The sequence below is a fragment of the Balaenoptera physalus genome (assembly GCF_965194825.1).
Source record: "Balaenoptera physalus genome assembly, chromosome: 7".
Classification (NCBI taxonomy): Eukaryota; Metazoa; Chordata; class Mammalia; order Artiodactyla; family Balaenopteridae; genus Balaenoptera; species Balaenoptera physalus.
In genome coordinates this window covers 70,210,918-70,224,933 of record NC_138886.1, presented here as the reverse complement: position 1 = coordinate 70,224,933, position 14,016 = coordinate 70,210,918, and the positions used below count along the sequence as shown (strand labels likewise).

General features: G+C 41.6%; 2 pseudogenes across 2 annotated transcripts; both read left to right on the top strand.

The window, feature by feature from the left end:
* The first annotated feature begins 285 nt into the window (after positions 1-285).
* LOC309664755 (interferon alpha-1 pseudogene) lies at positions 286-3,550 on the top strand (annotated as a pseudogene). The gene has a single exon. The product of its transcript is annotated as an interferon alpha-1 pseudogene (transcript).
* A 5,968-nt stretch (positions 3,551-9,518) lies between these two features.
* Positions 9,519-11,060, top strand: LOC309664760 (interferon alpha-17 pseudogene; annotated as a pseudogene). Its single transcript has one exon. The product of its transcript is annotated as an interferon alpha-17 pseudogene (transcript).
* The last annotated feature ends 2,956 nt before the right edge of the window (positions 11,061-14,016 follow it).

The following is a 14,016-nucleotide window of genomic DNA, read 5'->3' as shown; positions in this document are numbered from 1 at the left end:
ACTATCCACTGTCTATTATAATCATGGCCAATATGACCGTGATAAATGAAAATAGCTTGGTCATTCGTAACTGCCTTCCATTAGAAGGAAAACATCTGAGAAACTGCTTTGGTTAAAATGACTTGTGGCATGATTACACTGGGCCTGGTGCCGAGGATACCACAGAGAATACGACAGAGCCCAGTTGCTACAGAGCTGATTTGCCAAAGATGGTCACATACCTATTATTTATTGAAAGATCGGAATTGAAGAGGGCTGAGGCCACAGAACATCCACTGCAAAATAAAAGAATTCATGATCAGAGTTGAAAGTTAATTCTTACCATGATACCAATCAATATTTATCCAGTTCTCAATTAATTACAAAGATGGTTTCTTTTGTTTGAAAAGAATAGGCTTGGATTGGAACCTTGGACAGTCCTTTGGGGAATCTGAAATTCAGTGCAAAAATACAGAGAAAGATTCAAATTGATGATGATTCCTAGATCATGCATTCGCATTGGGGAGCAGATTGCTCCCATGGGTGCAAACATTAGTTCTTAGGGGTGCGAACAAATCTCAGCTACTACAATGGTGGGTGGCACTCCAAAGCTCAACTCTATCCAGCAAAATCTCATTCCTTTGTATTCATTGTTCTCTTTGGGTTTTCTTGTGTATGAGATGAGAGGCATTGACATTGAGTACATGGAAGATACACAATATGCAGGATCAGTGCTACAAGCTATGGTGGCTTGATGTTTCATTAGAGGACTTTCTCTCCATCATATGCTTGAACTCAAAGTCATAATGTGAGAGGTGGCCTTTGCTTACTTACGAGCTGTCCTTGTCTGTCTTGTGGATTTTGCTCATGTTTGAGCCTCAGTGTGAGGTGGGCATCGGGAATTAAGCACAAATAGGTTGTATTTTATTATTTAATGCTAAAAAAGTTACCTAGGAGATCAATAATTATGTCTAGCCCTAAATAGAAAAAGTTGTTGACAATATCTAGATGAATATCTAGCAGCTAGTGAAGTTAGAAATCATTTTATGATATGAATCAAAAGTAATAATTACCTAAAAATAAATGTTAAGAAAATCATTTAAATTTTCAATGGTTTTAGCAGTTTTGATAGATTTTTAAATATATCTATACATTGGTATTCTTATGAAGTATTTGTATAAATTTTTATTGAATATGTAATTTGATACATTCCTATTTATTAAGTAAATGTATTACATTAAAAGTCATTCTGCACAATTAACCAAAATGTTAAATTAATTGCAGTAGCTTTTACAGTTAATCTTTAGCCTAAATTTTTTTTGTCATACTCACCCCTGCATTGAATAAAAAGAATAAAATTTCACTTTCTTTTTCTATTTATAAAGTAAAGATATGCATGGAGTACATATCGATGGACACAGTATATCTGTGTATCAAAATTTCATAGGGGGGCCATATGGAAAAATAATATCTAAAAAGGCTCTGTGGGCAGGAGAAGGGGAGGCAAGGATGAAAAACAGTGGTTGAGAAACGCTGCCCTAACCTATCTGGAGAGTGCAAATTGAAAAGCAAAAACAGAAGTAGAAAGTAAGAGGGAACATTCAGAAAATGGAAACAAATTCATTCCCATTTAAGACCCAGGCCTGAAGGAAGGTCTTCAGAGAACCTAGAGAGCAGGGTTCACAGAGTTCCCATCTCAGCCAGGCCAGCAGCATCTACAAGGTCCCCGATGGCCCCAACCTTGTCCTTCCTCCTGGCCCTGGTGCTGCTCAGCTGCAACTCCAGCTGCTCTCTGGGCTGCGACCTGCCTCAGACCCACAGCCTGGCTAACACGAGGGCCCTGATGCTCCTACAACAAATGAGGAGAATCTCCCCCTTCTCCTGCCTGAAGGACAGAAATGACTTTGGATTCCGCCAGGAGGCGTTTGGAGGCAACCAGTTCCAGAAGGCTCAAGCCATCGCTGTCGTCCATGAGACGATCCAGCAGACCTTCCGGCTCTTCAGCACGGAGGGCTCGGCTGCCGCTTGGGATGAGACCCTCCTGGACAAGTTCTGCACTGCACTTTATCAGCAGCTCACTGACCTGCAAGCCTGTCTGATGCAGGAGGCGGGGCTGGAAGGGACTCCCCTGCTGAAGGAGGACTCCATCCTGGCTGTGAGGAAATACTTCCACAGAATCACTGCCTATCTGCAAGAGAAGAAATACAGCCCTTGTGCCTGGGAGATTGTCAGAGCAGAAGTCATGAGATCCTTCTCTTCATCAACAAACTTGCAAGAAAGACTCAGGAGGAAGGAATGACACACACCTGCTTCAACACGGAAATGATTCTCACTGCCTAACAAGACCGCACTTACACCTGTGCTGCCATGTCAAAGACTCTCATTTCTGCTCTCATCACGCCCTGAATTGAATTAATTTGTCAAGTGTTTTCAGGAATATTAAGCAACATGATGTTCTACTCTACAGGCACTAGTCCATCACAGATGCCCATGCTGATCTATCTATTTATTTATCTACTTAAATATTTATTTATCAAGTTTAATACTTATTTCACTATTTATAAAGATTTAAATTATTTTTGTTCATATAATATTATGTGCGTGTATACATTGTGGTTAAGAGAAAAAATACATACTTTGTATTTAGTCAGTTTATCATTTTTCTTCATTCATTAAATTCTTACTATAGAAAACTTCCTGTTTTGCTTTTTTTCTTTAAAAAAGAAACACCAAGACTGAACGTGCAACCTGATTAAAGAATGTATGTTACAATTCCTTGACCCATCATTATGATTTTCACGTTAGAAATAAAAATAGACTTCCTCTAGCCAGGTCGTGTGTTGCCCTCAGGACCTAGAGGTGAATATAACTAATCCAATTCTGCTTCGGGTAACTTTGATTTTTTTTTTTTTAGAGGAAAGTAACCTAAAAACAATCATCAGTTAATACAGGGACTTCCCTGGTGGTCCAGTGGCTAAGACTCTGCTCTCCCAATACAGGGGGCCCGGCTTCCATCCCTGGTCAGGGAACTAGATCCTGCATGCCGCAACGAAGAGCCCACATGCAGTAGTCTGGGAACTGGGTTGAGAGAAAAGAAGAGGTTCTCCAATTCTGATTGAGAGCTGACTTTGAGTGTTTGAGGCAAAGGAAGGTTAGGGAGGGAGTCTGACAGTGGCCTTGCACACCCTCTACCATCTCAGCCGCCTTCATTTGTGTCAGGATGAATACAGCCCTTCACAAAGCAAATACAAAAGCATAGGAACTTGACAAATACTGAGGGGCTTTACAAATTGAGAAAATCCATTAAAGAACGAGTCTCAGGAACTGGACTTCCCAGTCCTTCCCCTTCTCCATCATGATGCTGATCTGTAAACAGCCGTGGGTTGGAATGTTTGGGGTTACACAGGCACATAGATTCCCAAATGTCCCAATCAGCCTCTAGGAACAGAGACAAGAAACTTCACATACTCCCCAAAACAGCACTGGAATTTGGCATTCCTGAGGTCTCAAGTTCAGAAAGAAATGGAACAAACCAGAGGACCCCAAATATTTTGATGGAGAATAACTTTCATCTAACTCCAAGGCCGTCTTGCATCCTGATGAAAGCTGGGCAAAGCAGCTCAGCTCCCCAGTTCTCAATTTAGCCTTAATGAAAAAGTGTACAACTGAGGACTTTTTGCCTTTCCTTTCTCATGGGACAGGCTCTGGAGTAGCAGGGATGCACAATTCCTGGCCATGTTTGTGGTTGAGCAAGCAGGGACAAGAGGAGGCCGAAGGGGAGGCAGAGCAGTATAGGGTCTTAGCAAACCTGGGAGTGGAACAGCATAGTCTTACCAGGCTTAGGAAAGGGATCTCCATCTGCATCAGGTACCGTACTCAGCTCACTCACCAGCTACACTTCTTATTCCCACCCAGTATCCTGCACACTGTTAGGGACATCATTGGTCCTCAGAGTTGTTAATAAAAGGGATAAATGTAATAAGCTGAACATACTTATGCCAGTAAAACGGTTTGAAAATGACAGTCTTGCTGCATCTTCTCTTGTGGGTTACTCTTGTCTTCTCAGGTGACCAGTAAATTTGTTAGCTCGGCATCTCCTTAGTCTTCCTTCAACTTCATGCATGATTTAGGGCAATTGTTTTCTTTTTCCTATAGTACAGTTTTCTCAGCTTTACAATAGGGATAATGAGACTACTATATTCCATTCAACATACCATCGCATGTTATGTGCTCTATATAATGAGAATATAATAAGTCATAAAGTTATCTTAAGTGAGCAGATTATTTAAAGCACCAGGGACATATTAAACATAGCAATGATAGTTGTTATTGTGACAGGTATGCACAAAGGAGTGAAAGCCATTATTTCATGCCCACTCAAAAGATACATATTTTTTTAAGATATTTTTTTTGATGTGGACCATTTTTAAAGTCTTTGTTGAATTTGTTACAATATTGCTTCTGTTTTTTTTATGTTTTGGTTTTTTGGCCCTGAGGCATGTGGGATCTTAGCTCCCCAACGAGGGATCGAACCCACACCCCCTGCATTGGAAGGCGAAGTCTTAACCACTGGACCGCCAGGGAAGTCCCCAAAAGATATTGATATAATGCCATATTTGTGCCTTACTGAGCTCATCATTTTGTTATACAAAAATTCTACCTCTGTGAATTAAAATAGGATCATCTTTTTAAGTATTGTGCAAAGCACACACACAAATTTTTAAATTCTACTAGCAAATGAAATATTCTCACAGATGTACCAAACACTAGATTACAAATACCTATGGGTCTCTAGTGGGCATCAAAACAAAATGCAATCAGTGCATTGGCACAGAGATATTTATCAATATTAAGTAGAAAGTAATATATTAAGTTTAAATTTACATCATGCTGAAATTAAAAGCATTTTGATGCAAACAGATTACAAATTTTTATGCAACTTATCCATATAAAATGACATTTTGAAGAAGTGAATAAAACTCTCCAATGAAAAACCCTGATTATATATATAAAGCTAAATGCTTAATCTATTAAGCCTTAAGGGTCTATTAAGCCTTAAGGGTCTTCTAAGACCCTTGCTTAAAACAAATGAGAGGAAAAAAATATTTTGAAAATTGAGATTAATTTCTTAAAATACTTACTAGGTCATAAGATATTGCCAATAAGCTACATCTTACTGAGGTTAGAGATCAATGTGAAGCAGCCTTGGCTGACATGTCCGAAGCATCAGATACTTGTTATTACACCCGCCATTTTAAAGTCTGACCTTCATCTGGTCTCTGTGTCACCACCATCGTCTGCTTTTCTGCTCCTCCTCCTCTCCTTTCTTTGTTGACTCCACACTCTCACCTTAGGGAATTGGTGTTCCTCAAAGATCTATGCTAGTCCCACCCTTCATCCTCTCTGCACATATAGTCTCAACCTCCCAAATAGTTCCAAACGTCATCTCTATGACTGTTGACTTCCATATGCATGTCTTTACCCAGGTTCACATCTCCAAACAAATGTCATTAGCTCCAAACCCTCATATTTACCTGCTACCCTAGATGATCTCCATACATGGCCAAAACTGACCATCATGCAATTACCCGGCAAACTCCTGCAGACCCCTGGGATGCCAGCTTACCAACTGCTCTTGCAGAAGCTTTCCCTGATCCATGCAAGCCCACATACTCCCAGGAACCTGTACTTTCCCTGTCACAGCATTAGCATTCCTTTAATTGAACACCTAGTTACCCATATCTCCACCAGACTGCAAGCTCTGTGATAGCAGGCAATGTGTCTACTATTTTCATTGTACCTGGCACCCACCACAGTGCCAACAATACAAGGGATATTTACACTTCTTTGTTGAAGTTTAAATTCCATGATTCTATAATATATTTCACAGTTTATTGATCATGCAACTGCTGAAACTGAATCAGCAACCATTAGACATGCTTTCTCCGAGAAAGAACAAGTAAAAGAGAATAGCTCCAGCTGCTATAACCTGTCATAATGCCTTGTGCATCTGCTTCAAAAGGGTTTCAAGCTGATTTTTTACTCTTTAAGGCCTGTCTTCTCTGACAGAGTGCTCCATTAAGAAAGTAATATCTTTGTTTTATCTACCAATATATTAAAAAACACCAGTAAAATCCTGAAAGCAGAGATACTTCAAAATACTTTAAGAACCAGTGAAATGAATAAAACTATTTATGTTCCTTTTGGATTTTAAGGCAGATTAAAGGTTTAAGGACACTCTGCTTTTCTTTAAGAGTAGGAGTTAAACCTAACACTTAAAATATACCTTTTGCACCCCCAAAGCAAAGGAAAATAAGACACAAAGCTGACCATATCATAATATGAAGAATAAATTTGGTAAATATAACAATCATCATAGAGAAATAATTTCTAATTATTACACATTAAAAATAAATTTTCTCTCCATTCAAAAGTATTGTTTCCACTTACTATTGAAAACAATGTGCTGAGATGACTGAATGCATTTACAACTGAATCAGAAGAAAAGTCATTGAACTGAGCGAATATTGACGCGCTTGAGGCCACCTCTAAGCAGAGAAGACTCCATTGTAGAAGACTGGGTCCAGGTCTCCTTTTCCTACTCCTGGGTTCTCTGAGGTTGAACATACAGGGAAAGCACACTCTGATTTTCACGCCTTAACTTCCACTCTCATATTGTCCTGGGCACAACAGCTATGGACTTTCTTTTCAGATCGAGCCTGGTCCTTTGGAAGGAGTTCTTCAAAGTCAGGCTGGAGTCCTCATTGACCAGGAGGGTCTTTTCCTCCCCATCTCCTGCACCAAACGAGTCTCCAGATCTTCCCACTGTTGATCAAGCCCAGTGAGGAATTTCAGCTGTTTGTGCTGAAGACGAAGGAGAAGTGCTGTATCGTCTCATGGAGAATGAGGCGGCCTGAGCGTTTTGGAACTGGCTGTCAGCCAGCTGGTGCTGATGCAACCTGAAAACCTTCTTGTCCTTCAGGCAGGAAAACAAAGAAGATTCTCCCTGTCAGGGGCAGGACTGTGAGGGTCTCCTGCTTTGGCAGGCCGTGGTTCGGGGCCGGGCACAGCTAAGGGTGCAGACAGGGCTGGAGAACATCATCCTGGGTGTCATCAGTGAGGAGGGTGACAGGCCCCGCTGAGCCTGGTGATGCAGGTGTCTGGCTGTGGGAGCCTGTATCCAGCTGCTCTGAGTACCTGCCTGCAAATGAGATTCTTAAATAGGCCAGGATTGTCATTTCTCTACTTATCCCAGTATTGTTTCCACGTTTTTGCAATTTGTCTTCCATTTATGGGCAACATAGAATGTCACAACTTCAATTCTTCTTTTATTACACTGGAAATTAAACACACTCCTGGAACATGAAAGAGTATCAATCCAATAGGATGTATTCATCTAAATGAGACCCAAGGTTGAAATAAAAACCTGAGTCTCAATATATCTCTTTTTCAATTCTAATGAGAATACTTAGAGGTTTGACCCTGTACTTTATTTTGCCACTTCTTAAATTGCACCAAGATACAACTAGCCTCACCTCTCTGCATTTTCCTCTAAAGGGTCTGATACATTCGATTTAAATTCTTCCACATTTCTTTACAGGACCATTGCTCACATTTTCTGACAGTTTACAGATAATGGTGACCTAAAAATGAACAGCAAGGGTAAATTCATGCAGTTCTCTTCATTCTGTCACCAGAAATGTTCTGACTGCACATATATGTGACAATGCGCTTGGCAATGTGGATTCCAGGAAAGTAAGGCAGGGATGGTGACTGCCCTCCAGGGAGCAGGGAGGACAGACTTCAGAGGCAGGGTTAGGATGAAGGCAGCACCGCGTGCTCAGTGCAGCTGAGGGCCAGTGCTCAGAGCTGATGAAGAGGAGGGCCTGGGAGCAGCAGAAAGCTCCACTCTGACAAAGGTCTGTGGCTCCTGAATTTAAATGACATCAGATTTTCATTTCCTCTTTTAAAAAATGGAGACAACTTTAGTTGTGGTCACACAAGACATTGCCTAGATCAAATAAAATAAAGTTTGCAAAGTATAGGCTGAGAATTTGAACAGAGTGAATGATAGCAGCCTCTTGTATTAATATAACAAATGGTAACCTGTATAGTCCACCCTCAGCCCAGCCAAGAGAAGCTCTGACTACAGGTTCCTTAACACTCAGGGGTCTGCATGTTGAGGCCCCCAAATGCAAACTCTAGGAGAGGGATTGCCTGTCGGCCTGCGAAGGAGTAGAGACCTAGTCTCTACCCTTAGAGCAGGGCCCGGTACATTAAGGAGAACTCCTATGGTATCTGAAGCTCTTTGCAGCATCTAAGAAAGTGTTTTGACCTCCTCCCCACAAAAAAAAAAAAAAAAAAAAAAAAAAAGGCTGCTTTGTGACTAGTATAAATGAGATAAATAGTCCTTTTCCTCACCTTATTTTGTTTCAGACCACCTCTGGTGTTAATTTTTAAGACACAGATTAAATTATACTTTCAAAACAAACACATAACCTCAGAGCAAAAGAGATCAGATTTCTGGTTACCATAGCCAAGGGGGTGTGAGTTGAGAAAATCAGATGAAGGCAGTCAAAAGGGTTTTTTCTTCCTTAAAAAAAAGACATTAAAATAATGTTGTAGAGACCAGGAAAAGGGTTAGAAATATATATATGGGGGAGAGAGTGATGAGAAGTAAAGCATTCCTAGATTTTCAGCCATGGAACAGCACAATACTCTTAATTCAAAAGCTATTTCCTGGGTTAGCATTAGGGCAATGTTAAGCTGGTACTTCTCTTAAGCACGAATGGTAAGAAGGCACCAAATCTAAGTCATCAAGATAAAGGATGTTTTAATGCAATATTTTAAAATGAAAATTAATACCAAAATATGCACGAGGAACAAAATATAAAAATTTTAAGTAAAGAAATGAAGTTGACCTCCATTTGCATGGCCCTGACAGTCTTACAAAGTAAGCCTTCATGATGTAAATGAAATTTGGGCAAATTCCACTTAGTGTATAAAATTCTTACTAAAGAAAAATGAAAAAGTCTGACCTGCTAAATGTCCTCAGTTGCTTGTACACACCAACTCTTCTTTCTAACCATATAGTCAAGGTGAGGTCCTGGGAAAGACATTTCAGGAACATGAGTTAAAAATCAGTTAAGACTACCACGGGGTCATTAGAAATCGTCAAACATGGTAATTCCCTCAATTAAAAACAAGTGGAAAAGTAATCTTGAAAGTATTAATGAGTTGGCTTCCATTAAAGGTAGAAAAGTAAAACTGCATTAAACACTTGGGATTTCCCTGGTGGCGCAGTGGTTAAGAATCCACCTGCCTACGCAGGGCACACGGGTTTGATCCCTGGTCTAGGAAGGTCCCACGTGCCTTGGAGCAACTAAGTCCACGTGCTGCTGCTACTGAGCCTGTGCTCTGGAGCCCGCGAGCCGCAAATACTGAGCCTGCGCGCCCAGAGCCCGTGCTCCGCAACAAGAGAAGCCACCGCAATGAGAAGCCCGCGCACCGCAACAAAGACTGAACCCAGCCTAAAACAAATCAACCCAGCCTAAAATAAATAAACCCAGCCTAAAATAAACAAATAATTAATGATATTAAATACTTTAGTATAAAGACAATAGTTTAAATAAAGTTTAATAAAATGCTCTATTTTAATATGAAAATATATTTTAATATTCTATGCTTAATATTGAAAATATTTTAACATAAATTTATTATAAAAATATGAAACATTTAAAATATTTAATTTAAATATGATATGAATTAAGTTAAATATAAAATTAATTTTAAAATATAACAAATAAAATGCTGTGAGTGTTTTAATAGTCCTACTTTTCAGATATTCAGTACTTTCTCCCTCACTTTAACGCTGTATCCCTGAAAGACACCATGAAGTCCCAGAGCATCTACAGGGGCGCTCAGCTCCCGCGTCCTCGGCCCCGGTGGTGGCCGCGCTCCGACTCACCCGCAGGGCGGCCCCAACATCGTCCTGTCGTCCCATCGCCGCCGCCGCCGCGTTCCCTTTTCTCTGAGCCTTCGCTGCCTCGCGCCAGAAACGAGCCCGAATCTGTAAACTCGGCTCCCCTTTCTCTGAGGCTGGGAATCGCTCTGATTCCCCACCTCAGACCGCTCAGAAAAAGGCTTCTTTCCCCAAAATTGCCTCGCTCAAGTTTCTGTGAGAAAATAAAGCGCAAAACTCAGGGGAAGCCCCGAAAACGCAAGGTTCCGGTTCCCAACCAGACAAAAATGTCGCTGGCCAGGCCGCGACAAGGCTTCCTCTTCAACACTCGGCACCGAGTAAACGAAGGTGTTTCGCGCGCTATGCTGACTATTAAAGCAGCCTCAGAGACTACGTTTCGCCCTGTCTCTCGAACCGCAGGAGACAACCGCAGACTGCAAACTCAGTAGTCGGCGTTTCCCAAACAAACCCTGCGCCCTCTACCGGCCGCCTAGGGAAGGACGCGTCCACAGTTCCAGGGAAGGAAGCTGCCCACTAATTGTTTGGCGGTGCCCGCGCGCCCCCTGGCGGCTATCTAGTGAATCACTCATTCTCAATGGCCCAGATCTATTTGCTAGTGGCAGGAGTGATGCTCTGCTCCATCCCTGCTTGCTCTCTTGGCTGGAACTTGCCTAGAAGCCATAGCCAGGAAAACAAGGACGTCTTCCAACATTTGGAACAGATGCAAAGGATCCCCTCTCACTGGTGCCTAAAGGACAGAACCGACTTCAAATGTCCTTGGAAAAGAGAGAATATCACCCCAATCCAGATGACTCAAGGCACCTGTCACCACCATCTGATGCTCCAGCAGATCTTCAACCTCTTCGCCACGGAGGACAGCCGTGCTGCCTGGAACAACACCCTCCTCGAGAAACTTCTCTCCAGCCTTCATCTGAGGCTGCACCGACTGGAGCAGCTGAAAAAAGACAATCTAGATTGTCGAGATTTGGGACTGGCTGCCCGGGAGTATTTCCACGGAATCCATGTCTACCTGAAGGCAAAGGAATACAGCCCCTGTGCCTGGGAGGTTGTCAGAGTGGAAATTGAAAGGTGCCTTTCCCTTATGTAAGAATCCTCAAAGAAATGTCAACAAATACAGAATATTTTTTATACTCGTGACACTTTTCATTCAATTACATTAGTGTTCAAGTCCAAAGCAACCTTGACTTGTGTTTCCTCACAGGCTGAAAAATGTCTGAAATGAAAATCATGATTTTAAAAAAGGTTTTGACAGAAGAACACAATCTCTTTTCTTTATTTCTTTTTTAAATATTTATTTAATTAAATTAATTTATTTATTTATGGCTGTGTTGGGTCTTCGTTTCTGTGCGAGGGCTTTCTCTCTAGTTGTGGCAAGTGGGGGCCACTCTTCATCGCGGTGCGCGGGCCTCTCATTATCGCGGCCTCTCCCGCTGCGGAGCACAGGCTCCAGTCGCGCAGGCTCAGCAATTGTGGCTCACGGGCCTAGTTTCTCCGCGGCATGTGGGATCTTCCCAGACCAGGGCTCGAACCCCTGTCACCTGCATTTGCAGGCAGATTCTCAACCACTGCGCCACCAGGGAAGCCCCAATCTCTTTTCTTGTATGAATAATTTTATAACGTAATTTAAAAGATCACTTTAAGTTTTGGGAGGGGTATTTGCTATTTCCAACATATGAAGTATAGAAAGGTTTTTTGGATAGTGCGGTGTTAAGAGATATTTGTCAGTTAACTTAATGCTGACTGCTGTAACAGGTAAACAGAATGCTGTCAGGAATTTGATCATAATAGAGTCTTATCTTTCCCTGGTATAAGAACACAAGGCAGGCATTCCTGATCAGATGGATGTTCTAAGTTGCTCTGCAAAGAGTGATTTGGGGACATGGGTACCCCCTGTTTTGTGGATTTTTCCATCATCAACAGGTGACTCCAAATTTTTCTGCAGTACTTGAGTCTATTCCACTCAGTGGTAAAGGGAAAATAGTCTGGTGCATCACATGGGAGGTTTTCAAGGGCCAGGACTATACAGGGCAAGAGCACTTCTGCTCACATTACATGGCCTGGATTTATCCTTGTGGAAATCTCACTGCAACGAAGTTGGGAAATTATTGGATGATTAATGGACGAGGAGACAAGTTCAGTGCATAAGACCACTTTTCATCTTTACAGTATTTGTCCTAATGAAGTTCTGGGTGTGGGTGGAGAGGAACAACTAATGTTCTTGCTTGCACACACTTCGTTAAAAAACAATCTGACCCACAGAGAAAGAGAAATATCGTTTATATGTGGAATCTAAAAAAAATGATACAAATGAACTTATTTACAAAACACAAACGGACTCACAGACTAACAGAACAAACTTATGGTTACCGGGGAGAAGGGTGTGTGGGAGGGATAGTTGGGGAGTTTGGGATTGACATAAACACACTGTTATATTTGGGATGGATGGCCAACAGGGACCTACTGTGTAGCACAGGGAACTCTGCTCAGTATTATGTGGCAACCTAGATGGGAGGGGAGTTTCAGAAAGAACGGATGCATGTATGCGTGTGGCTGAATCACTTTGCTGTACACCTGAGGCTAGCACAGCATTGTTAATCAGATATACTCCAGTATGAAATAAAAAGTTAAAAAAACTCTCATCCTCTAGTTCTGCCTTAAAAGAAAGAAAACAGTCAAGTTTGGATGTTTATTCTCAGACTCAGTGGTATTATGATTTCATGTATTTTTATTGTTCATTTGCTGAAATAAAGAAAACTAAAAAACAACACACCCACAATCAGAGCCGAATTCTTATTCCACAAGTTCAGCTTGGGGAAGATGACACGGATGTCACTCAGAGTTCACAGTATCATAGACTGTTTGAAAGAAGCATTCAAGTTGATGCCCAAAGGCATAGCCTACGAGGAAAATATCCACAAATGTAGACACAAGTTGTTTCCTTATTGCCTGAGGGAGACGAGAAAAGTATGATCAGGCAGTTCCTTGCAAGTACTTGAGGATGACTGAAGAAAAAGTGGACAGCGACTCTCCCATTTGCGTCCAGGCCCGTGATTCTCATCCTGCTCTTCTAAGTATTGAAAATGCAAACTTGAAGAAGAAAATATTCCTGCAAATGATCTTTAAAAAAATATCTCACACAATATTCCATTATCACTTCCCTTGTAGAACCATGAAGAATTTACAAAGTCTCTGTAGATTATCGTCCTCTTGTATCATATCTATCTAATATATGTTGGTATTGTTCCTTCTCCTATTACTATCATCACTGGTCCCTTCATGAGTATGGATTGAGCTCTGGAAATGATAGGGACTGGACTAGCTGTCTAGGAAACGGGGTTGGGTAAGACGGTGTCTCTCGCTTTAGGTATTTTACAGACTCCTGGGAGGTATTCTGAGGACACAGTAAGTCAGGTCATGTCTTACTATTTGGGCTTCTTCAACAAAAGAGCATAGACTGGGTAGTTTGGAAGGAGCAGAAATGTATTGCTCACAGCTCCAGAGTCTGGAAATCCAAGATCTGGCTGTCAGCGTGGTCCAGTTCTGGTGAGAGCCTGCTTCACGTCTCACACTGCAGAGTTCTCCTTGTATCATCATACAGCAGGAGAGGGAGGCATTTATCTCTGACCTCTTTGATAAGGGCACTAATTCCATTCGTGAGGCCTCCATCTTCACACCCTAATCAAGTCCTAAAGGGCCCGCCACCTGATACCATCACTTTGGGGGTTAGGACTTCCAAATACGAATTTTGTGGGGACGGAAACATTCAGACCAGAAAGGGCATTGAAGGCTACATGTCTTGGCATCCAGAAGAGACAATATATTCATGTAAATAAAGAAGAATGAGCAATTTATCAGGCCAAAAGAACAGACCGAGGACTCAGAATCCAAACTCTTGATTTTCAACCTGCAGTAATGCTTTAATTATTATGTGTCAAAATTTGGAAATCAAACTGAAATGGACCCCATCGTCCCTTGGAAGGGAATGAAGACACAGGATGAAAATGATCGTTCATCAGTCTTTGTGAGGAGTCTCCAAAGAATCTCAGTATATAGGT